This window comes from Canis lupus, chromosome 9 (assembly GCF_048164855.1).
Source record: "Canis lupus baileyi chromosome 9, mCanLup2.hap1, whole genome shotgun sequence".
Lineage (NCBI taxonomy): Eukaryota > Metazoa > Chordata > Mammalia > Carnivora > Canidae > Canis > Canis lupus.
In genome coordinates, this window is record NC_132846.1 from 44,044,756 (window position 1) to 44,070,381 (window position 25,626).

General features: G+C 48.3%; 2 long non-coding RNA genes across 2 annotated transcripts in view; both read left to right on the forward strand.

Annotated features, from left to right (window-relative positions):
- The first annotated feature begins 767 nt into the window (after positions 1 to 767).
- On the forward strand, positions 768 to 6,366 carry LOC140640143 (uncharacterized). Its single transcript, XR_012036812.1, has 2 exons — positions 768 to 1,898; positions 6,081 to 6,366. It is a non-coding gene; the product is annotated as an uncharacterized lncRNA (long non-coding RNA).
- Positions 6,367 to 8,780: 2,414 nt separating this feature from the next.
- LOC140640147 (uncharacterized) overlaps positions 8,781 to 25,626 on the forward strand; it is a 28,760-nt gene continuing 11,914 nt past the window's right edge. Inside the window, exons 1-2 of the long non-coding RNA XR_012036816.1 lie at positions 8,781 to 9,045; positions 21,009 to 21,154. This is a non-coding gene — a long non-coding RNA (uncharacterized lncRNA). The remainder of the gene's footprint in view (positions 9,046 to 21,008; positions 21,155 to 25,626) is intronic.

Below are 25,626 nucleotides of genomic sequence, written 5' to 3' on the forward strand. Positions count from 1 at the left end.
CCAGACTTAATGAGTGGCCCTGGGTTTCCTCCTCTTCCCTTTCTGGGCCTCCAATAAAGCCGGAGAATTAACCCAGGTTTTAAGTGCCCCGTTTCCAAGCTGCATATCAAAGGGGGCTTCCCCAAGCTGCTTCTGCATTTCAAAGGGGCTGATTTATCGCTGCTTTCACTTAAACCCGCACATTTGGGGGGAAGAGTTTTACCCCGAGGTCAAACTCTGAAAAAGCAAACGGATCCCCGTTCGCCTCCTCCTGGGGTGCCGTGGGCTATTAGTATCTAAACTGCGAGGGCCGGAGTGGGGGCCAGTGGGGAAACACGCTCAGCTGTGTGGGGCCAGGGTCCCTGAGGGAACTAGCCTGGCTGCGTGGTGAGGAAGAGAGGGAATGTCCAGAACATTCCCAGCGCGGGCCCTGTCCTAAAGCCAATTTCCTGCTTCTCTGCCTGCGCGCCCAGCAACCTCACCGGTTAGCACTTCCAAGCTACTCTGCCCTCCACCCAGGTCCCGGCCCCTGGGCATCCTTGATTCGTTTTCTTTCTCCAGCTTTCCCTGCAGATCTCTGCAGACACTGAAGATTCAGCTGCTACCCGGCTGGGCCACTGAGCCACTTGTATTCCCATTCCCTTCCTCCTTCTCAGGGAAACCCTGCCCACACCTTCCCTTCCCACTGCCAGACCCATACATTCACTCCCTCCCTCCCTCCCCACCCCAGCCACGGTCTCCAGGCCCAACCTCAACTCTATCAATCGTCCTTATGGTTTCCCCACCCCGAAAAGGAATCCTCCCTAAACCTGGGAATCTCACCTTCCTGTCTGTTCTTGCTGCAGCCCCTGGGTGTATGTACTCTCTAATCTCACTGCAGACAGTAAAGTCCTGCCTCTGATTTAACCCACACCAGATTCCCAGGCTTTCTCAGGCAAGAAGTCCCCAGCAAATGTGCAAACCCTGCACTGGACTGCCCAGAACAGCCACAAGCTAGCAGCGAGGAAGAAACCCCTGGAGGAGCCGGGCAGGTGGCATAATTTCTTGAGGAACTTCTTTTAAGGGCAGGAGGAGGAGAAGCAGTGTCCGAAGCAGCGCCCAAAGCCGACTCTGGAGAGGACACCCTGTGTTTCCCTTTCTCAAGCTGCCACTAGCTCATTTGTTCATTTATCAGCTCACGTGACCTACTTGAGTGCCTACTACTGCGGGATGCAGCAGGAGCTCCTGAGGGGGTCACTCTGGCAGAGGAATTAGACAGGAGGGCCAACGATTAATTACAGTGCAGGGAGGTCAACCATCCCTCAATGAGGCTGGCAACTCTCCCTGAGATGGCCTTACCCTCTCTGTGGGGGACCAGGGAAGACTCTAGGCCGGGAGAGTTGATTTGGGTTTGAAAGATGAGAAAATTATCAGAGAAATAAGCATGTTTTAGGCCGAGGGAACAGCAGGTGCAAAGGTACAGAAGCACCCAAGCCCACAGCTCACTGCTGTCAGGTGGATGAGTGTGGCCAGCAGGTGAGAATGTGCAGGGAGGTGTCAGGGGGGCCTGAGAGGGCAGTGGGCAAGGTTGTGAACACCACGCCAAAGAACCTGGGAGTTTGTGGCTGAGTTTCAGAGGACACATGCCATGCGGGGCCGAGTAAGGCAGGGAACAAGGTAGGAAAAGCGAGTAGAATGCTGTGTTCTAGCCCACAGCTTCCTGTTAACCTTCACCCACTAGCTTCTTCCTATGGCAACCCATGCTCAGACTGTGCCTTTGTTTACCCCACTCCCCGGAAGCACTGAGTCAGATAGGCTTTTCTCCCAGAGGCCTTGCTCAAAAAGTACCCATTGCTCCAGCCCCCTTGGATTTGCTGAGCCCCATCAGTGCAACACATGAGAGGAACCGTCTCTCTTCAGGAAAGAGGTGAAGGAGACAGGTAAAGTCTGGGGCAAAGTACATAGAGCCTGGCAAGGTATGCAGGGGTGGGCAGGCGTGGGAACAGCCACAGCTTATTCAAATAAGCTGAATCTTATAGAAGAAGCTTCCAGGAAGGAAGGGATTGGACCAGGGTCTCTGAGATCCTTGCAGTACTTACATATGGTGTTGCCTGGGCAGCCCCAAAGCAAGGAAGCCTACCCTGTCAGTGTTTCAGCTTCCTCTTGGAGAGGGGGACAAACTATCAGCCCCAGGCCTAGCCCTGCGAGCAAACCCCCATTTCTGCAGCCCATGTCATCTAGGAGGAGTCTGGGCTGTGTGTGGAGCAAATTGTCCTGGGCATGGGGCTTGTGAGGTCACGGAGGAGATGGATAACAAAATGAAGACTTGGGAGTTAAGTACCTTGTCATTCGCACAATTCACGTGAAAACAACAGGCTTCGGGCAGTAGATATGTTCCCCGAAGGCTGTTTGAGGGCTAAAATGGTGCGATTCAGTTAATGACTATAGATGTCTCGGGAGGAGTCAATCCCTGTACAGTGTTTTCTATACAATGTAGATAATTGGGCTAATGGCCATGTATCTTGGGCTCGCTGAAGGCCAGGCACCATTCCTAACCATGACGAGAGCACTGACTTTGTGGGGCCTGGAAGCTCCCACCTGCACCTGCACAGTTTGTCAAATGTCCCTCTCACCCTGCCCCCCTCTAGGCTCCATGGGCATCTTCAGCCCTTGATGACTGTGCCAGAGTCACCCTCCCAGTATCTTCCTCCACACCCTCTATTGGGCCTCTTCTCCTTGATGAGTTTTTGCTTACTCTGCCCAAAGTTCAGGACCCACTGCTGGCTGGCCAGAGCGAGAGCGGGGAGGGAGGGTTGAATGGAAGAGGGCACTGTGAAGGGAAGCCTCCCCCTCGCCTTCAGGGAGCTACCCCAGAAGGAGGGTCTCCCTGCTTTGCTCCTCTGGGCATATCCAGATGCCTAGGGCCGGTGGAGCCCCAGCCCCACACAGGCATTCAGTTCACGAGCTCCACCTGGTCAGGTCTCTCTCAGGAACATTTTCAAGAGGACCACCATGCAGGCAGCAAGCCACAGCCTTTCCAAATTCTTTCCAAAGAATCAGGAGATTTCTCCTAGGCTTCTTCTCCCTCCAGCTCTTGAGAGGAGGGTAGAGAGGGAGAAAAAAGAAAGTCTAATCTTTCTCAGGGATCAGATTTTGTCTCTTTTCCCTCTGAGCATTCTTGGCTTCAACCGAAACACCGCACTCCCCTCTCTCTGTGGTCTCGATATCACCTGCACCTGGACAGAGCCCCTACTTCCCACTTTGTCCCATCAGCCCTTCTGTAAAGCCTGTCACATCACCTCTTCGAAGCATCTCTCTCTAACTGGTTTCGGCCCGCCTTAAGGTCACAGCTCTCCACAGCCTACCAGGGCCCACATCTCTGATTCAGTGACTGAGGCAGGTAGGTGTTTAGAGGAGTCTGGGTTAGGTCCACTGGAAGCCAAAGGAAATAACAGTGGTCTGATTCAAGCTCTCCAGAAATGAGTCACCCCTCAGCCCATCAACCAGCCCTATTACACAATATATCACTCCCACATTATTCATGAATGATCGTCTTCGGTTTACTAGACAGCAGAGCCCAACCAGGACTTTGACTTATGGGTCTGCTGTGGACTCAACATCAAGGATATGCCTTCCCTCTGTCCAAAATATGGAGCCCAAGAGCCTCGAGCCAGGGAGGCTCATCCTTGGAGTACCTTCCCAAGGCTCCGGTCCCTGGAGCAGGTAGTCCTGTATTTCACACCTTGGAAAATGTCCCCTGTGAATACAGTGAGTGAGAAGGGTTCTGCAGGAAAGGTGAGGGCCAGCTGGCCAGTGCGTGTGCATCCCTGCACAGCCCCCTTCACCAAGTCTTGGGCTGGTATCTCCAGGTACAGCCCGCATCCCTTGGGATAGACCAGGGTGCTCTTGGCTTTTCATTCCTTCTATGGCAGATCAACTTGAAGACCTGGCAGGTTGGAGCTGGAATTGGACAGTGGCTTTCCTCCATGTGGGAGAGAGGGTGGGATGATACTATGGTCATATACGTGGCTTTGGAGATCCAGAGGCACAGACTCAAGTTTCAACCCTGCCATGTGCCAGCTCAGCCAGAGATTTAACTTCTCTGAGCCTCACTCAGCATCCTCACTTAGAAAAAGGGACTAATAGAAATGACATGCATTTAGGACTGTTGAATTTTGAATGTCATTGTCTGCATAAATGCCTCCTTAAATGGCCCTGCGTTTGTTGCGGCTGCTGTTGTTACCACCATCTCCCTAGGCCAAAGTCTTTCTTACCATAAAAAGACTAGTCTTATTTCCTTCTGCATCCTCCATACCAGGCATACAGTAAGGCATAGTAAATGGTGGTTAAATTAAACTTCAGAAAGTGAGAAGCCCCAGAGAGAGGGAAGAGTGTGTGCAAAGGCCCTGTGGTGGGACAGTGAATGCACCTATGAAGAAAATGCTGTCGAAACAAAAACAAGCCAAGCAGATGCCCCAACCAATCCTTCCACCCCATCATCTGCATCACAAGACCACTGAAGCCTGGGGCCCTGATGCCTTCTCAGAACTTCTACTCCTCTCTGGCAAGGAAATTTCCAACAGGATAGAAATGCCTAAGGTGATCTGAACCCTGAAGGACCCAGAGGAGTGGAAATATGTGGGTGAGCAAGAGGATGCTGAGGTCTTTTGTGTTTAGATGCCATAAATAAATAATCCCCCAACCTGTCTGGGCAACCCGTAATTGGAATTGGATAATTAGGAGGAAGGTGCTGGGGAAGGAAGCCCAGATAGAGGCTATGGTGGCCAGGTAGGGAAAGAGGATTTTGCACTATAAGCCAAAGCAATGAGGCAGTCTTCCTTCCATGGAGCCCCTAATCCATACTCCCCACAAACACTCACAGTGCATGGGTACAGTGCAGTGCCACCAACCAAACTGAAGGCCTACCTCCCTACCTCCCACTCCTCCACCCCTACTCTCTCCAGCCTCATGGAAACCATTTCCCTTCCCATCCTTCCATTCCCTTCTCTCATTCTGCCACGGCCTCCCTCAAACTTAAGTTATTCGCCTCCGAGGAGCACTTGCATTTAATAAAAACAGGGACAATACCCCCAGAGGAGGGGTTCACTGATGGTTCCCCTTCTGGCCCTCTGAAATCACAAAGAGCAAGGCTTCTCGAGCGGGGGGAAGAGGGGCTCCAAGGGGGCAGGATGGCCGTAAGAACTAGACCAAATGTGAATCTCCCCAACTCCCAGGCCTAAAGCCTAGTTATAAAATGAGGCTCTATAACCTGGTGCACTGTGTTTGTTTAAAGTCAGGTTTATCAGGACACCTGGGTGGCTCAGGGGTTGAGTGTCTGCCTTCCACTCAGGGCGTGATCCTGGGGTTCTGGGATCGAGTCCCACATCAGGCTCCCCGCAGAGAGCCTGCTTCTCCCTCTACCTATGGCTCTGCCTCTCTGTGAGTCTCTCATGAATAAATAAATAAAATCTTTTTAAAAAAGAAATAAAGTCAGGTTTATCAAGATATAACTTACATATGGTAAAATTCATCCATTTTAAAATACACTTCTATGCATTTTGACAAAGCGTGTAGTCATGTAACCATCACAATTAAGATACAGAACAGTTCTATCACTCCCTAGATTCTCCTGGGTTCCCGGCCCACCCCTGTCCCCAGCCCTAGCCCTAGCCCTGAAAACTACTAGGTTTTTTGTTCCTGTAATTTTGCCTTTTCCAGATTGTCATATACAGGCTCTTCCCTTTATTGTACTTCTCAGATATTGTGTGGTTTTTGTTTTTTTGTTTTTTACAAATTGAAGGTTTGTGGCAACCGTGCATGGGGGAAGTCTATCAGCACCACTTTGCCAACAGTGGTCTGGGTCACATTTTGGTAATTCTCACAATATCTCAAGCTTTTTCATTATTGTCGTATTTGGTATGGTGATGTTTGATCAGTGATTACGACTCATGGAAAACTCAGACGATGGCGAGCATTTTTAATTAAGGTATATGTTGTTTTTGTAGACATAATGCTATTGCACACTTAATAGCCCACAGTATAGTGTAAATATAACTTCCTATGCACTGGGAAACCAAAACATTCATTTGACTCCCTTTATTGTGATTTTCACGTCATTGCAGGGGTCTGAAACTGAACCCATGATGTCTCCGAGACGTATCTGCTCATGGAATCCTGTGGTACAAAGTCACCAGGGTCTGGCTCCTTTCACTTAGCCTGGTGCACTTGAGATTGGCCCATGTTGTTACCTGGATCAGCAGTTTGATTTCCTCTCTGAGCGGTGTCCCACTCAGGGGATGGCATGACAGTGTGTCTATCTACTCGGCAGTGGAAGAATGTTTCTGTCGTCCTGGTTGTCCCCTGTTTCTGGCCATTTTGAAAAATGCCATTATAAATATTTGCATACAAGTTTTTGTGGACATCAGTTTTCATCTCTCTTGGTAGATACCTAACAGTGGGATTGCTGGGTGCTAGGGTAAGTGTAGGCCAAACTGCACGCTGAACTGCCAGATTGCCTTCCAACAGGGACTGGGCCATTTTGCATTCCCACCAGCAACCAACGAGAGTTTGGATCACTCCACAACCTTCCCAGTGCTTGGTATTGTCAGCTGCTGGGTTGTGATTTTTTTTTTTTTTTAATCTGAGCTATCCTTAAAGGTATATAGTGGATGCTTATTATCATTTTATTTTAGTGATTGATGACGTTAAACATCTTTTCATGTGTTTACTTGCCATCCCCATCTCTTCTGTGGTGAAGTGTGTGTTCAAATATTTGGCCCATTTTAAAAACTGAATTGTTGGGGCACCTGAGTGGCTCAGTTGGTTAAGTATCTGCCTTTGAAAAAAAAAAAAAAATAAAAAAAAATAAAAAAAAATAAAAAAAAAAAAGTATCTGCCTTTGGCGAGGGTCATGATCCTAGGGTCCTGCGAGCAAGCTCTACATCAGCTCACTGCTCTTCAAGGGAGTCTGTTTCTCCCTCTCCCTGCCCCTCCTCCTGCTTGTGCTCTGTCAAATAAATAAATAAGATCTTTTTTAAAAATTAAAAAACAACTGAATTGTTCATTTTCTTATTATTGAGTCTGGGGAATTTTTCAATATATTCTGAATATAAGTCCTCTCTGTCAGATACAGATTTTGCAAACACTTTTTCCCAGTCTGTGGTTGTTTTTCTTTTCATTTTCCTAAGTGTCTTCTGAAAACCCAAAGTTTTTAATTTTGGTCAGTCCCCTTTGTCCATTTTTCTTTCATGGATTGTGCTTCTAGTGTCATAACCAAGAAACTTTGCCTAACCCAAGTCACAGAGATTTTCTCTCGCATTTTCTTCTTTCCTACTTTTAGTTTTTTTCTTTCATACCCTCTTTTATGTTTTCTTTCATACCTCCTCTTTTGTTTTCTCTGATATTTTTTTTCATTAGAAGCTATGGCTTTTTTTTTTTCATTATGGATGTCTAAATTTTCCAGCACCATTTTTAAGAAGATTGTCCTTTCCCCATTGAATTCCCTTTGCACTTTTCAAAATGCAGCTGACTGTGTGAGGGATATCCCTCACCACTTTCTACCACGACCACTATTATAAATGTCCATCCTTCCATCAGTTCTACTGTCTCAATTACTGCAGCTTCATAGGAACTTTTAAAACCAGAGAGTGTGAGTCCACCTCTTATGCTGTCATCCTCCAAGTCCTTTCTCTTTGCAGGGGTCTTTCAAGCCAGGAGGCAGAGGCTGACAAAGCTCTAGGGCTCTGATATGGCTTCACTGGCCCTGTGATGCCAACCCCGCCAGGTCCTCTCCTGTCCTGCTGCCTCTAGCAAAGCTGAGGTATTTCTGTTTCTGCTTTCACCAACATTAGCAGGCCTCTAAGCCTTTGCCTGCATTGTCACCTCTGCCTCCCAACGCCCACCCCTTTTCTTCCTCCTTCAAGGCTCAGTCCAGCCTGTTCACCTACAGCATACCTTCTCTGACTTCCCAGGCTGCCTGAGTACTAGTCCTCTGCTTCTGAGCTCCCTACCTGCACACTTCCCTCTATCTGAGTATCTACCACATTTAATCAAAAGACACATGAAAACACTCTTCTGCTACTGCCAACACCCCAGGGCACACGATATGTCTGCTTTAGTTGGCTCCTCCCAGTACCCAGCCCAGGGACTAACAAAAAGTTGGTGTCAACACACAGCTCTTGAAGGAACAGAACTGATAGTGGAATTTCCCCAGGGCCCCATAACAGTGGCAGCTGGAAGATGCCATGCTCATGGCCCAGCTGGGAGAACTGAGGAGCTTTCCACCTATTTTCTCCTTCTCTGTTCTGGCATTCTTAATCAGAGACCTCGAGAGCCTCACATATATTGAAGGATGCTCGGGAAATTCTGACTCTGGAAAGACAAGGAATTTTTCCTAAAGAATAGGGATCTTATGAGAGACCTCAAGGAGAATAAATGTGGCCTCCTCCAAAGGCTCCCACACAAGCAATACAGCCTAGTGGCCAAAGTGCGGGCCAGAGCCAGCTGCCCAGGGCTGATTTCAGTGTACCTGAATCCACCACTGCCCTACTACCAGGGTTAAGTTACTTCCCTTCTCTATGCCTCACCTGTAAAATGGGAATAATCAAAGTACCTCCTCTTTGGGTTGCTGTAGGGATTACATGAATCAATATATGTATAAATATATTCATGTACATACTTAAATATATACTTCCTATAAATAAATAGGACAAAATACCCCCATAAACTTGGGTGGTTATCATTATTTGGGGGGCTGAGATACCCTTGGTGCCCACTGCTACCAGAAAAATATGTAAGCACAGCTTCTCCTCCTACCAAGGCAAGACAGCTGCACCCAGGAGCCATGTGCTGCAGAACAAGCAACAACCGGCACCAGGAATAGGCTACGCCTATCTCAGTGTCCCTGTGTGGCTCTCAGGCACCCAGGGAATCCTGCCTGCTGAGTATTCATACCTGGATGCCCAGAGCTCTCAGATAGTAACGTATCAGTCACCCTTCAAGACCAGAGCAACGGGACCATTTGCTCTGCAGAGAAACAACTCACCTGCAAGAGGAGCCTGGGAAGTAGAGCCTTGCTTGCCCACAAGGGTAAGTCCCCTGAGAAAGGAGTCAAAGAAGTACCCAGAGCACCACTGATTTTACTCGGGGGTAGAGCAAAGAAAATTCTCTGAACAGGAGAGGCACAGAGGTGCAGAGGGACAGCAGGGGAAGGACAGAGAGGCAGAAGAGGGGTTCGAACCCCAGATCCCTTTCCCTGTGTGAGCTACTCAACTTCCCTAACCTCAGGTTCCTCATCTCACCTTCCAGGATAGTGCCACCCCTCTTCTGGGACACCTGCTGCTGTGGAGGAAAGCAGAGAGCAGGAGAGCCCCCTGGGGCATCCAGCCTTTTCTGTCTACATCCCAGGCCACTGTTCTGGCTGCGGGCTCAGCCCAGGGTAGGAGCCCCAGTCAGTAGAAAGGGCCTTCCCTCTAGGAAACAAAGAACCAGGGGGACGAAAACAACCTCTAGGACCCTGGGAGGCTGCCCAAGCCCCCAGCACCACCCTCTCACTCCTGGGCCACTGGAGATAGGCCCAGCTCCCAGCCCCAGAGAGAAGGAAGCCCTTCCTTCTTGCCCTGCCCGTCCTGGCTGGGCTTCCCAGTTCCCTGGGCCCTCTCCCCCCAGCACCTCCCAGGCCCAGCAGAACTGAGGAGGGCAGTGGGGGGTCAGGCGGCTGCTGGGCCCGTGTCTGCTAGTGCAGGGCAAGGAGGGGTGGGTGGACAGCCCTTGGCCAAAGCCTCGGGGAGGAGGGCAGAGCATTCTTTTGAGTCCATTCAGCCGCTTAGCTATTTCCTGCCCTGCTCCAGCACCCGGCATGCTCCACCTGCTCTGACTTAACCATTTCCTGTTTACCGCCTGCCTCCTGCAGCCTCCAAGCCCTGGCAGCACTCAGCAGCCCAGCGAGAGCTCCCCGGATGGAGGCCTGGAGAGACCACTTCTCCTAGGGAAAGGGGGGGCGCCCGGTCCTTCCTTCCAGACACCTGACCAACCCCAGGGCCAGGGAGCAGGGGCCCTGGAGGAGGAAGAGGACCCTTCCGGGGCCCAGGCTGACTCACGGCAGCATTAGTCACCCCTCCCGGAAATCAGTCCTGTCCTCTGGTAGCCTCCTCTTTCCTAGCAGCCCGAAGCCTCTCTCCTGGTCACCCTTCCTCGTACCCATATGGTTCTGGCAGAAATGAGAGCCCCTGTGGTCCTTTTCATGTAGAAAGTTCCTCTGTGATGCTGATTTCCTATGGGAGAAATCCTTGGGGGCGTTCCAATTACTGATTTGGGAACCAAAGACTTGCTCCCAATCTCAGCACCACCCCTTTTACCTACATGACTTGGGCAAGTTACATAACTAGTCTGGGCCTCAGCTGGGTTTTTTTCAAGGAGTGATAATAGCTGTTTCATAGCATTGTTGTGACAATGATATCATAACACGTGTGTGAAAGTTCCAGGTACAAAATAAGCAATCAATGCATGGTGGTGAATAATATTATCATATAGGAGATGAAAGAAAAGAAATGTTCCTTTGCCTACAGTGTTTTTGGAAAAATAGTAAGCAAGCCCTTGCTTCCTTGTCCTTCTGAAACTATGGGCTGATAATGGAGCAAAATAAAGGAAAGTAAGAGGTTTTCTCAGCATCTAATACCTGCTGGCTGCAGAAATTGCCCCCAGCAGGAGTTGTTGGGAGACAGGGATGGGGGTGGGGGGGGTCTGCAGTAAGGAGCAGAGTGAGTGCAGGGAGAGTGCTGATGGCTCCATGGGGGGGGGGGGGCAAAAGGGGGAGAGAAGACTGTATGTGTGCCCTAAGGACAAGTCATCCCCCAGACAAATGAAAACCTACTTGATCCCACCTCTCGAATGTGAGGCCCCTATGCCAGCCAGCCCCAGCCTCTTTTCTCTAAAGTAGGGTTTTTCAACTTTGGCACTGTTGACACTGTGGACCAAATAATACTTTGTCATGGGGACTGTCCTGTGCTTTGCTGGATGTTGAGCAGCATCTCCAGTCTCTGTACGTGGGATGCCAGTAGTTCTCCCCTCCCTCTGCCAGTTGTGACAATCAGAAACACCTCCAGACATTGCCAGATGCCCCAAGCAGGTGAGGGTGGGGAGAGGGAATCACGCTGCCTCGTTGAGAACCACTGCTGTAAAGAAAGGCTATGGACAGTAGAAGGGGAGGCCCTTGAGTCTCCCCCAGGCCCATTCCCCCATCTCCCTACATTCTCCTGGGCCTTTCTCCCCAACTCACCTGACCCCCAGGCCTGGCTGGGATATCTCCCCCAACATTCACTGGGGGAGACAATGTCAACTCCCCAGCACACAAGTCACCCAGAGTCAGCCTCCACAAGCCGGCAGCCCGCAGCATCTTGGGAAGGCAGCCTGGCCAGCTGGTGGCAATTAGCAGAGGGCTGACTCAGCAAGAAAGGCCAGGGAGCGGTCAGTGGAGGAGTCTGGGGGATAAAGGAGGAACCCAGTGCCTCAGAGATGAGCCAGAGAAGGCAGGCGTGAGGCTGAGACAAGCCACAGGTGGTGTGCATGGGCACTGACCCGGGCACTTCCTGCTCTGTCAGCACCCCACCTCCAGGGAGGCCACTGGGAATGGAAAGAGAGCTCAAAGCCCCAGTTGTAGGCACTGTCTCCCAGAGACCCTCAAAGTCCAGCCAGGCTAGACCCCAAACATTCAGTGGACCCAGACTGGGTCAGGGAAATGGCAGGGAGCAATTGTGGAGATTTGCACAAGGCTGGAAACTGGGGACACAGAGCTTCCAGAGTATTGGGTTTATAAGTGCTCTCTCCAGATAGCAGAGGGCCCTAAGAAGAAGGTGTCAAAGGAGGAAACTGGCAGGCTTCACCGGAGAGAGGACTTTGGAGCAAGTTGTCCCATAAGGACTTCTCCAGGCAGAGAAGTTGATGAAGGAAGGACAATCAGGGAAGGGGTACAGAGTCCATGCATAGGCCAGGGCTGCCAAAAGAACAGGGAGAGGCTGCAGGTCTGAGAGGTTGGGGTGCAACCCCTGGGCAGCACAGTTTAGCTCCTGGGCAATGGGGTGGGAGGGTAAGGTGAGCCTTTGAGTCTTTCCCATGGGCAAGTGGCTGGCACGATGAGGATTAATGGGCAGTTTGCACATTGCCTCCCACCCCCCATTCTTACCACTGAAGTTTGGATCACCTTGATGCCAAGGTCAAGCTGTCCTGGCAAGTGCACCTTGGCCTTGGTCAGTTCTGCAGGGAAGATACTGAGACGTACACTCTACCCAATGGGAGGAAGAGATAGCAGTCACCTGGCCTAAGACATGCAGGCAGGAGGCAGGAAATGGTGAGTTAGGATTTGAACACCTTGCTTTCACATGCTGGGGAGGTTAATGTTCTCCCTCCTCACTCACAGGGGCCACACCTTTGCTCCAGGCCATTCTGGAAAGTCACCCTTGCCGTAAGCCCAGCCCTCAATCACCCCAGGGTAGGGAGAAGATCAGATAGAGCCAGGGTACCCAGGGCCTTGCCTGCTGGAGGAGCCTCCTCCCTCATGCCCTGCCCCTGTGGGTCTGTTCTGTCCCACCCAGTCCCAGGAAAGGGCTGGAACAGTTGCCATTTCCAACATGTCTGGGCCTCTCCTTTCTTGCCCAGGTAGCTCTTCTGGGAAAACCTAGAACAGCTGAGTGGGCTTTTCAGGATTGGCTGGGTGCCAGGGCCAAGGCAAGGGATGAGTTGGCCATGTAGCAATGATCTTATGTGCTGCTGAAATATTTTTCAGGATATTTAGAGGATCTCAAAACCGTTTACAAGAAATAGGGTTGTCTTAGCTGCAGGAGGACCCACAGAAAAAGGGTCACATGCCAAGCTGGTGACAGCTTTGGGAGTGGAATGGATCTTTAAAAGACTGGCTTCCAGGAAAGCAAACAATAGAATGCAAGGCTGAAATTGCATCCCTACTAAATATTATCTGAGATTAAAACAGGAGTTCATTTTCTGTTGGAAACCTATACAAACCGAATAAGCAACAGTGGTGTGTGTGCGCATGTGTGTTGCAGAGAGGGTGGGTAGAATGGAACAAGTTATAACACTCACTCTCCCTTCCTCCATCTTCTGTAGTGAGAGACTTCTGAGGGTGCCTCGGACATGAATACTTTCCCTCTGAGATTCTGCACCCATGGCTGCCTTCTCCTCTATACCCAGCAGGGCCCAGATCTCCCACTTGACAGGAGACAGCCACATTGGGCCGCCTGTGTTCCTGATGGGCATCTGGATATTGTACCTGAAAGACAAGGCCATTGCTTTGGAATGTCCTTCTGGTCACTCTTTCCCACGGACCCTCATCACCTCTCGCTCAACTCCCAGTCTCTTGCCCTATTCCCACCAATCTTCTGTGCCATCACTAGATTAACCTTCCTAAAATACCACTTTGATTGGTCACCCATCCTTGTCCAAAAGACAGTGTCCAAAATCCCTTTACAGGACACTTAAGACCCTCCACAGACCCATCTTTCACCTCTGGTCTTCCCCTGCATGAAGATTCTCTAGACATTTCCTTGTCTGCTTACTGTCCTCGCATTGCTTCAAAGGCTTCCCCCCTCTCTACCCTTCTGGATCCTTCCCTTCTATCCTTAGAAACCAGCTCTGCCAGGAAGCCATCCCATCACAAAGTGCCTTCCAGTGAGTCTGTTAACCCAGAAGATTGTGTAACCTCCTTGGATTTATATCCAGAACTCTCCCTTCTCCAAAGGCCCCATTATCTGTACTTCTCACTCTGTCTTTATTAACACACTGCCTGGGTTGTGAGCTGACTCCCCCAAGAAACTGGGTTGCTAGATTTAGCAAATAGAAATATAAGACTCCCAGTGAAATTTGAATTTTAAGTAAGTAATAAAATTCATTATTATAAGTATATCCCCTGTAATATTTGGAAAACACTTATACTCAAAATTTATTTGTTGGGGTACCTGGGTGGCTTAGTAGGTTGGACATCTGCCTTCGGCTCAGGTCGTGATCTTGGGGTCCTGAGATGGAGCCCTGCATCAGGTTCCCTACTCAGCAGGGAGTCTACTTATCTGTCTTCCTCTGCCCCTCCCTCTTGTCCTCCCTGCTAGCTCATGCTGCCTCTCTCTCAAATAAATACATAAAGTCTTTAAAAATGAATAAGTAAAAAATAAATAAATAAATAAATAAATAAATAAATAAATAAATAAGAAAATGAATAAGTAAAATGAAAATAAAAATTTGTTGTTTATCTGAAATCAAAATTTAACTGGACATCCTATATTTTCTCAAGCAACCCAACAAAGCAAGAGTAAGCCCTTGTCGGGTGATTTGCATCTCCCTTGGGCTATGACACTCAGAGGAGTTCCTCAGGACCTGTATTGCTGACGGATTCCTTTTTTATTCGATAGAGAATCACCAACTTTCATCTGCTATTGGTCCCAAGGCCCAGAGCCCATTTGGCCAAGTCTGAAAATCTGTCAACAAGCTCATGGCAGGTCACCTGTGAGAATACCTCTTCCTTCACTTCCTCATTTTCTCTTTAAATATTTGTCCTCAAGACTACACTGGCAGCAGATGGGCTTCAGGTAATAAAACTGAGTGTTTCTCTCTAACCAAAGGAGGCAGAAGCTCTGGAGCCGACCTACCTGGTGTCAAAGCTCAGGCCAATCGCACAGTGGCTGTGAGGCCTCGAGCAATGACCTAGCATCTCTAGGTCTCCATTTCTCCATCTGTAAATCAGGGATAAGAATAATACCTGCCTCAGAGGCCTGTACTGAGGGCTGTAGTGAGCCCTCATAGGGCTGTGGTGTAAGTGATACCGTGCACAGAAGTTGGCAGGTCACTGACTCTCATATGGAAAGCACTCAACAGATGTAAGCTGACGTCGTCAGGGATTATCTAAGACTCTCTGTGGCCATTGGCATCAGCACAGTCTCCTTTTGAGGGCTCTTTCAATAGCTGCTAAACTGTCAGGGTGAAGCCCAAAATGGTGGTCATGTGTGAATTTGTGTAAGCAACAAAGCTATGGCAGAGTCACAAAGGAAGATCACCCGCGGGAGAAAGGAGGTTTCAGTGGGGAAGTCCCACCTTAAGTGAGGGGAATAAGGCATACAGGGGCTCCCTCTAAGAGTGCAATCTGTCCCCACTTCTCCAATTCCACTGCAAACCATTACCTTCCTTTTTGAAACTCCATAGAATGGGTCTTAATATTTCTAACAGGGGTAAGGGCTGCTTTGTCTCTGATGAAACAGCTGGCAGGCTCCTGCCCCCACTGGATGTGGAAAGAGGAAGAGCTACCATTGACCCCCTCAGGACTCTCAGCGTGAGTATCAGGACCTCTTAGGAGACCTCGCGCACCCAGATTTTTACTCAGCCTGCTGACCCAACCTTAGCCTCCTGGACTTCAGCATAGCCCAGAGGCCCTTGGGCTTTTCAAGAGGACTCTAGGTCAATTCAACAAAAGTTGAATCCCCCAAAGGATCAATTTGCTGAATGACAACTCTGATTTCACTAAATTCACGGGTTTCCAAAAACTCCTTGAATATTCTCAATGGATATTTTATCTTAACGGCAATTTTTTTTTTAAAGATTTCACTTATTTATTCACGAGAGAGAGAGAGAGAGAGAGAGAGAGAGGCAGAGACACAGGCAGAGGGAGAAGCAGGCTGCACGCAGGGAGCCTGATGTAGGATTCGATCCCGGGTCCCCAGGATCACACCCTGGGCTGTAGGCGGCGCTAAACTGCTGAGCCACCGGGCTGCCCTTAACAGCAATTTAAGGAATATTCCATTTGTCAAAAGCTCAGAGACCTAGAATGATTTAGTTTTCATATCAATACATTCTTCCTATGAATATATTTTCTTTTAAATCTGTTATTTAATGAAAATATTTTGCAAGAAATAAATTCATGAAGAATACATTGAATCGAATAAGAATATATTTTTAATGCGTAGTTACTAACATATTTAGGCAGAATGCAATCAGATGTTCACAGAAAAAAAAAGGATGTTCACAGAGAATCTATTTTGGAAGATTATTGTTAAAACAAGTTTAAAGTAAGTTGGCTAAATTGAAAAATTGATGAACTGATTCCTGACCACATTAGCTCTCAGAGAATCGGTCTGCTTCTCAGGAGGGAAAATCAATATCTCCCTCTTGTCATTTGTTTACAATTTGATTCTGAGAACTTCTAGAACAGTGGTTCTCAAACACGAATGTGCATTAGAATCATTTTGCAGCCTGGTTGATCTTCTGATTCTTGGATTAAAGTTCCCAGGGATTCTGGTCCCAGGTGAGGTAGGGCCCAGCAATCCACATGTTGAATATAATGTCAAGGTCACCCCATGCCTCACTTTGAGAATCAATTTGAGGGTCAGGGAAAATGGCTAATCATGAACAGTTACTATGATATTTTAAAGTAGTATTTTTTTTTCTTCTTTTAGAGTGCTTTAAAATTATCTAACATTAACACTAATTTTGTAAAATAATAAAATCACCAGCATTCCACCATTCTAATACAATTATCTCTTTTGCCAACAGCCTTCAGTGCATACCTTATAGATTGCTAAAATGCACATACTTGCTTATATTCTACTTTTTCCACTTACTGCCAAATAAATATTTTCCATCATTCTGCAAAGGCATTATCATTACCATTTCTAGTGGTTGTATAATGTACCATGTACAGATTTGCTATCAGCTACTCAACTGGTTTTCTAACATTTCATATCTACTAAGTGCTAAGTTGTTTCCCATTTTTAACAGCAGCGAGCATCTTGGAACATACAATTTTTTGCTTCTGTTGAAATATTTCCTTAGAACTCATTCCCAGGACTGGAATCAGTGGTGTGGTGGGAATTGACAAGGAGAACAGAGTAGAACAAGGTCCAAAGACCATTCCTGGGATGACATGAAACATGAATACTGTAATCCTCCATTAATTCACTCTCTTGAGCCCTAGGAATAATAGTCATGGTTCGTTTTACGAATCAATTTAAGATCAGGTCATTAAGAAGTTGGGCAAGTAAGGATTCCGAGCTTCTTACAGAATCATGCTCTTCTGTATTGGGAAGGCCCGGGACACTGTAAGTACTTAATGTCTTCCAGTATTTGATGCATAATAAAGATACAGCACTTAGCTCATTAACAGCCTGGCATAATTGAATTGCATCATTAACACTCCTTGCCACATCACCCACATGTCTAGGGAATATCCAGAGGCGTCCCACTGAGTCCCAAGACCTTGGGAAAGGTGGAGCCACCTCCCCCAATTCCCATGCTGCCCTCTTTCCAGCTGCTCAGCTGGTAGAAATAGGAAGGGAGATCTAGATGTAATGAAGACCATTAGCCAGTCTCACTTCCTCTTCAGAGCTGATGTTGTAACAGTGTGCTGAGGAACCAGGGGAAACCAAGAGGAAAACTCTAGTTGCTCTCCAGATGTGTAACATAAGGAGGTTATTCTGATTTCACTTCCATGAAAACATGAGTTGCTCAACAAATAGTTGTTGATTGAGTAAAAGAATTGATGGCTTTTGCCTCCCCCGATAAACCCTCAGGCTCCCTGTTCCCCAGGCTGCCTCTCCTTGATGTGCTCTGTAGGGGGCGCTCTCACTGCAGCCTTCACTGCAGCAAACACCTGGGATGCAGGCCACTATGTCTTCCTCCTCTGGCAGTGCTGACCTTGGCTTTATGTATCTCCTGGATCTGACCTCTTGGGAGCTGTCAACAATGCTCACCCTCAGCAGGTTTTCTGAGCCTGACATAAGGCAAACGGATGGGTGCATCACAGCACAAACCGTGTGCACTATGTTGATTAGCTGGTTGACCACTCCAGCAGCTCTCCCTTTCATGAGGCATCACGGGAGCATCCTCTGCCTGCATCCTGGGGCCCTGGGTCTCCCTCCTCGGCTGTCTTCTGTCTGTCTTCTCTGCCTCTCTCCAGGCTACTGGAGTATTCGTCTCTGGCTGCCCAAACAGCATCTCCCTGTAGGTCTTCACTTCCTCTTCTGAGACCCGGCTACCCCAGCTGAGAGGCCAGCCTATACACTCGGAACCAAGGTCATCCTTCCTTTCCCTATTCTCTGCCTCCTTCCAGGCAGAGGATTTCTTGGAGCCCAATGTGGGACACCTAAAGCCCCTGCTCTTCTTGTTTTCCCACAATCAGGAATCAGTGGAAGGCAGAGCTTTGGTCCCACCAACCAAACAGTAGGGACAACGGGGGGGGGGGGGGGGGGGGGGCACCTGCCTTCCCCTCCGGCTTCCCCCTTCTGGGATTCTGAATCTGTAGCACACGGTGAAGAGGAGCACTTCCTGTCCCAGCCCAGCTGTCATGAGACAAGCTGGAGAGGGCGGTCTCCATCAAGTTGGCCCAGCAGAGGTGCAGACAGTCAGACACCTCCTAGTTCCCACGCTCAGGCAGCAGGCCTCGAGCAGAACTGGTTTCATAATCTCACCTCTGCCAATGCTTTTTGCATAATGATCTGCCATTTGGTTCCCACATCACAATCATAGTATTTATCTATGCAAAGCAGCACCTCATTAAAAAAAAAAAAAAAAAAAGAAGAAGAAGAAGAAAAAAAGAAAGAAATACACCACCATTGGCCCAACCCCTCATTAGAGTATAATGCACAGGCTCCGGGCACACCCAGGGCGGAACCAGCACCAGACTGGTCGAGTTTGGGGCTTCTAGGCCTCCGTGGTGCTCCTCATACCGGCTCTGTCTCCACCCTCACCTTGTTCCCCAAGTTTGCTCTGCTGCTCCCCAAATCTGTGCAGTGAGAGATGACAGAGGAACCCTTCGGGACCAAGAGATTGGTCCACTGGAGGCTCCTCTCCTCCTAGGGGCCTTCTCCCCTGCAACATTAGTTCTACTTAAACTCCTCCTTATTGTCGTCAGCCCAGTTTGTACGAAGATTTTGCTGACTACTGATCTATGTTTACCTTTGTTTCTCATCAGAGTAAAAGCTCCAGGAGAACAGGAACGTGTTTATTTTTTAGGGTCTAACCCAGTGCTTGGTGCATATAGACCCCAGAAAGCCTGATGTAATTATTTTACTTCATGATAATCAATTCCATGATTGCTTTTCTGCCAGAGCGCTTTCCTCCATTCTCACTGGAAGTACACCCCTTTCTGGCTCCTCAAATGATCCTTTCAATCCTTAATGCCCCCAGTCTTGGAAATACTAGTTTAAATTCCTTCATTTTCAACGATAATCTTACGCTTTGGGGATTGTCTGAGTGACTTGCGTTTAGTGTACAATATTTAAGATATACAGAAAGGAAATAAAAGAAAAATATAACACCCATGTACTCATCAACCAAAACACACACACACACACACAAAAAAAAACAAAACCCAAACCAGAAAGCCTTACTATTATACAACTGATGCCCCCAGACAATCCTGACGCCACTCACCCCTACTCATTCTTCCCCATCTGAGGAATCTGAATCCCAAATTTGGTGACCATTGAAATTTTTTACAGTCAATATATATTATGCTTACCATCATATAGATGACTAACACTATTTTCCTTCCTAAGCCATTTTTTCCTGCTGTTTGGGCTTAGGTGTGAATGTGGGCAGGACAGGATACAGTATGTCCTGCAAGCTGGGATCAGACCTGCGTTCTCAGCCTCACTTCACTCATGCGCCACACCTGCTCTGCGCCCCAATTTCTCTATCTGTAAGATGGCAGTAATAATACCAGTTCTCAGAGCTAGCAGATGGATGAGATAGATGTAGACTGCTTGCAGCATCAGGAAGAGAGGCCTAGATAACCCCAAAGGGGCAGGTAGTACCTGAAGAAGGCATCCAAAGCAGACTTCTCATCACTGAGCAGGATGTGCTGAGCGCACCCACTCTCTGATGCCCCCAGTGCCAATACCTTTACACCACCCTGTCAGCTCTATCACAGCTCCATGGGCAGGTCTCCCATCAGTGCCTGTAGAATCCTAGAGCTGTGTCACTAGACAACGTCACCTCTGGGCCACAGGGGACTCGTTTCATAACAGAATCAGTGATTTTTTGCCCTCACTGCTCCTGGACCTTTCCTCCCTCCCTTCCTGCCTTCCTGTGAACCAGAGCCATAGGGCCTCCCCGGCAAGCTCCTATGGGATGGTGGAGATCAGGCTGCTGGACTGCAGAGAAATGGGGAGGCAGGGACGTCAATTTGCAGCAGTCCTCCGTGGTACCTTCCCAGCGGCAGCAGTGTCTGTGAGGTCCGTGTGAGTGTAGAATAATGAGGCCACAGGGATCTACAAAGTTTAAGCGTCCCTGCTCCCAGGACCCTGAGAGAGAGAGAGACAAGATCGAAAAACCACCAAAAATGCTAAGTTGAGATCAAAACACAAGCATTAAAAGGTAGATCAGGGATCCCTGGGTGGCCCAGCGGTTTGGCGCCTGCCTTTGGCCCAGGGCCCGATCCTGGAGACCCGGAATCGAATCCCCGTCGGGCTCCCGGTGCATGGAGCCTGCTTCTCCCTCTGCCTGTGTCTCTGCCTCTCTCTCTCTCTCTCTCTCTGTGTGTGTGTGACTATCATAAATAAACAAAAATTTTTAAAAAATTTATAAAAAAAAATTTTTAAAGAAAAGTAGATCATTCCCACCTACAACCATCTACCCACATTCGTACCAGAAGGCTTCAAGTGTGGGAACCACTGAGGGTGAAACAGAGTGCGATTTTTAAAAATTTATTCATGAGAGACACACAGAGAGAGGTAGGGACATAAGCAGAGGGAGAAGCAGGCTCCCTGCGGGGAGCCCGATGTGGGGCTCAATCCCAGGACCCCGGGATCACAACCTGAGCCAAAGGCAAATGCTCAACCACGGAGCCACCCAGGTGCCCCCAGAATGCAATTTGGCTGACTGGTCCACGAGGCTCCAGAAGGCAGGCTAGTCAGCAGACAGAGGCCATGGACCACTTTGCCCAAGATGCCAGCCCCTTCCTGAAGCCGAGGAGGCCCCCGGGATATGTGACCGGGTGGTGGAAGAAAGTGGCAAGCTTGGTAGGTAAAAGAGTTTACTAACACAGATGTTATCTCCGGCAGAGAAGAAGTTACTGTCATCGGAAAATATTCCCACATGTGCTAAATGCACTCAGCACTCAAGCAAGAAAGGTGATTCAGAAGGGCTGGTGCTGCGGACAAGAGCAAGTATGGGAGCAGCCTGTGGCTCCCCTCCTGGGACCCTCCAGGTATCCATCCTGCAGCTAGTACCCAAGACAGCTTCTCAAGGTAGACAGGGCTCCATGAGAAATCCCACAGAGGCACTTTACTGGGAGAACGGAGGCCTGGAACTCCAAAGTGGGATGTCAGGAGTGGCGGATGACAACAGAGAGCACTGGGATTGCAGAACCAGGCCACTGTTGGGAACCTTCCTGGTGGCGAGTGGGGAGGGTGGCTGGCGGTGACTGAGAGCTGAGTTCTAGACCTAGTGCAGCTACTTCCCATCTCTGTGACCATGAGCAAGTCATTTCATCACTCTGAGCCTCAGTTTCCTCATAATAACACAAAAGGATTGGATTAGGTTGCCTCTAGGGTCCCCTCGCATTAACATCCTAAGGACAATATCAAGGGACAAGGAAGAGACCAATACTGGAATCTCCCTGAACGCACCGCTCAGGGCCACTGGAACAGAATACAGTGTAGAATTAGAAGCCCTGCCTGAGGCCTGGAAGAACTAGCAGGAAGGCTGCCCTGCCACCACAAGCCCCACCTCCCACAGCCACCCACAGCCTCCTGACCTCATGGCCCTGATGGTCAGAGTGTGAGCCAATGGACTCCAAGTTGGGCAACCCAATTCTGGGTCAAGCGCCTCTGCCGGCTGTGTGACTTCAGGCAAGGCACTTATCTTTTGGCCGTGCCTGTTTCCTCATCTCTAATAATCTCCGCCCCTCCTGCCACCTGGGGAGGCTGTGAGAATTCACTGAGTAATGCCCAGAAAGCACTTAGCTTGCAAGGGGAGAAGAGTCCCTCATAAGTAGGAGATGGTGGTGATTGTTGTGACATCTGCTGGGCTCCCTGACCTCGTCCTCAGCCCTTCATTTGCTGCTGACGGAAACTAACCTGTTGTGAGTCACCGCTGTCTTGTTCTCAAGGTTGGTTCACAGAATTCCCCTGAGCATCATGCTCATGTCTAGCCCCATGGCCAAGTGACAAGACATTGGAGAACAAGGCTGAGAAAACATGACGCCACAATTTCCCTGACACCTGATTCCACTTTGCTTTTTACCCACTCAACTAAACATTTCATTAAGGCAGGGTTATCTAGGCTACCAGGTTGCCTAAGTGCAGGGGGCACCATTTGCTACCTTTTAGTTGGCACTCAATAAAACTTTGTCGAGCAGGGGTGCTATCTGGCACAGTTGGTAAGGCGTATGACTCTTGATCTCGGGGTTGTGAATTGGAACCTCACATTGGGTGTGGAGCCTACTCACAAAAAAATTTTAATAAATAAATAAACATTTGTTGAATGAATGAATGAATGAATGAATGGCACAAACTTCCTCTGAGTGAAAGGAAGGAAATTAATATTTTTAAATGCCCACCCTGTGCCAGGAGCACTTTATATTTTTATTCCACTTATCCCTCTTGGCAGCATTATAGAATCAAAATGATTCTCCCATTTTATGGTTGGGCTAACTGAGGCTCGAGTATTAGGTAGTTTGCCAAAGTTTCACACCATGTAAGTGGTAGATATAGAATATGAAACCCCAGGACTGTCTAGCTGGGTTCTCGCCATGGTGCCTTGAATATGGGTATGGGAAGTAGGCAACATCCTTGAACCAAGATAAACTGAGACACCTTCTTCAACTGGTATTTCAACTGGACCAGCCAAGCAAACAAATACAGATGCCCCAGACAGGCTTGGGCTGTCTTAAATCCTATAGGACTTGACTTGGTCTGTCATGGGCCGAAAGGGTAATAGTGTGGGAAAGGTGTTGCCTGTGAGCATTAATGAGGCTCCAAGGCAAGCCCCAAGGTGCCCTGCCGCTGGTTGACAAAAAGCCCAAGTTTTAGGAGGTTCTCAAACCTTTCAGGGAAGCCAATGGAACTTGAGTGGTCCCTACTCCCCTTTTTCCTATTTTTACCCTAACTTTCCCATCATATCCATATACCCCAAACCACTGCTACAAGGTATCCCCCCAAAACACAGACGTACAGTGTCTATTCTCCTTTACCAGTGAAACTCCCTGGCTCCTAGAAGACCCATGACACTGACAAGAGAGAAAGTGGGTACCACAAATTATATCAAAAATACTGGGTGTTTCTTCGCCTCAACATTGCTAAAACTCAAGACACAGGAAGTAACCTTTATTCTCCTCTTTCTGCTGGGACATTTTCCTAGGGTGTACGGTACTGTACTGGGAGACCTCCCCAGCCCTGTGGCTTGACCCAGACTCAGCCCCTCCACTCCTGAACTTCGTTAACCTTCCTTAGGCCTTTGATATAGGAACGATAATCTCTGGTCTGATAGCAGAAGGAACTTGGGCTTTTTTTTTTTTTTTTTTGAACTTGGGCTTCTTAAAGCCCTACAATGGGCTGTTGGAGTGAGCAGTCTTTCAAAAAAGCTCATGTACATATTTACTCAGGCCTGTGGCACTTGCAAAGGAATTATTGTCAGTTGTCATGGCCAACAAACACATGAGAAAATGCTCTGCATCACTTGCATCAGGGAAATACAAATCAAAACCACAATGAGGTACCACCTCACACCAGTGAGAATGGGGAAAATTAACAAGGCAGGAAACCACAAATGTTGGAGAGGATGCGGAGAAAAGGGAACCCTCTTACACTGTTGGTGGAAATGTGAACTGGTGCAGCCACTCTGGAAAACTGTTTGGAGGTTCCTTAAAGACTTAAAAATAGACCTGCCCTACGACCCAGCAATTGCACTGCCAGGGATTTACCCCAAAGCTATAGATGCAGTGAAACGCCGGGACACATGCACCCCGATGTTTCTAGCAGCAATGTTCACAATAGCCAAACTGTGGAAGGAGCCTCGGTGTCCATCGAAAGATGAATGGATAAAGAAGATGTGGTCTATGTATACAACGGAATATTACTCAGCCATTAGAAACGACAAATACCCATCATTTGCTTCGACATGGATGGAACTGGGGGTATTGTGCTGAGTGAAGTAAGTCAATCGAGAAGGACAAACGTTATATGGTCTCATTCATTTGGGGAATATAAAAATTAGTGAAAGGGAATAAAGGGGAAAGAAGAGAAAATGAGTGAAAATATCAGGGAGGGTGACTGAACATGAGAGACTCCTAACTCTGGGAAATGAACAAGGGGTGATGGAAAGGGAGGTGGGCAGGGGGTTGGGGTGACTGGGTGACAGGCAATGGGGGGGGGCACTTGACGGGATGAGCACTGGGTGTTATGCTATATGTTGGCAAATTGAACTCCAATAAAGAAAATGATAATAAAAAAAAAAGAGATCCTAAAAAAAAAAAAAAAGGAATTATTGTCAGTTGAGAGGTATTTCCAGCCAAATGTCTCTCACCAAGTATGATGACTGCCCCTCACCTGGGGACTCATAACTGCCAGGTGCCCTGTCTGTCAGCCAACTGCTCAAGGCTTCCCTAACTATAGGGTGCAGAGGCTAGGTGAGTTCATTGAACATCTCTTGTTCTTCTCAGAGATCCACCTTAGTCAGCTCTTCCAACCTCCAAGAGATGGGGGTGTCTTTTTTTTTTTCTAAAATAGGCTCCACACCCAAGCATTGAGCCCAAGATGGGGCTTGACTTCCAGCCCTGAAATCAAGATCTGTGCTGAGATCAAGAATCAGATGCTAAACCGACTGACCTACCCAGGTGCCCCGGAGGTGTCTTTTTTAGGAAAATTTCTCCAGAGTTTTGCTAAGGCAAGACCTACAGGACAACTTAACTAATCAGAGGACTGGGGACCAAGTCTTGTTTTTAATCCCTTGAGGCTACATCTCAGCTCTGCCAATTCCTACTGTATTTGTTTGCTAGGGCTGCCATAAAATCTCACAGAATTAAACAGATTTACAGATTTACTCAGACCTGTGACACTTGTAAGGAAATTATTGGCAGCTGACAATGATCTGAGTGGCTTAAACAATGGGAATTTATTTTCTCACAGTTCTGGGTGCTAAAAGTCTAAAATCAAGGTGTCAGTAGGTTTTATTTCTTCTGAGCACTGTCTCCTTTGCTTGCAAATGGAGGTCTTCTCACTGTGTCCTCACATGGCTTTTCTCTGCACATGTCTCCTACCCTCACTCCCGCTGGTCTATGTGTCCAAATTTCCTTTTTCTATAAAGACACCAGTCAGATTGGATTAAAGCCCTCCCTAATGACCTCATTTTAACTTAGTTACCTCTTTAAAAGCCCTGTCTCCAAATATAGTCACATTCTGAGGTACGAGAGATTAGGACTTCAACCTACAAATTTTGGAGATAACTCAGCTCCATAATACCTGCCGTAGCCAAATCATGTTCCTACTCTGTACCTTCATTTTCCTCACCTGGAACCCATTTCCAGGCTGGTGGGCTTTCTGAGGAAGACAGTGTGGTTGTTTGCCTTCAAGAGGATCTTGTCATGAATGTCAAGGACAAAGCAGGAAGGAGGAAAGAGCCTCCTGTGAGCTGTCCTTGAAAGGCCAGCAGCATCTGCAGAAGAACACTAACTACCCAAGC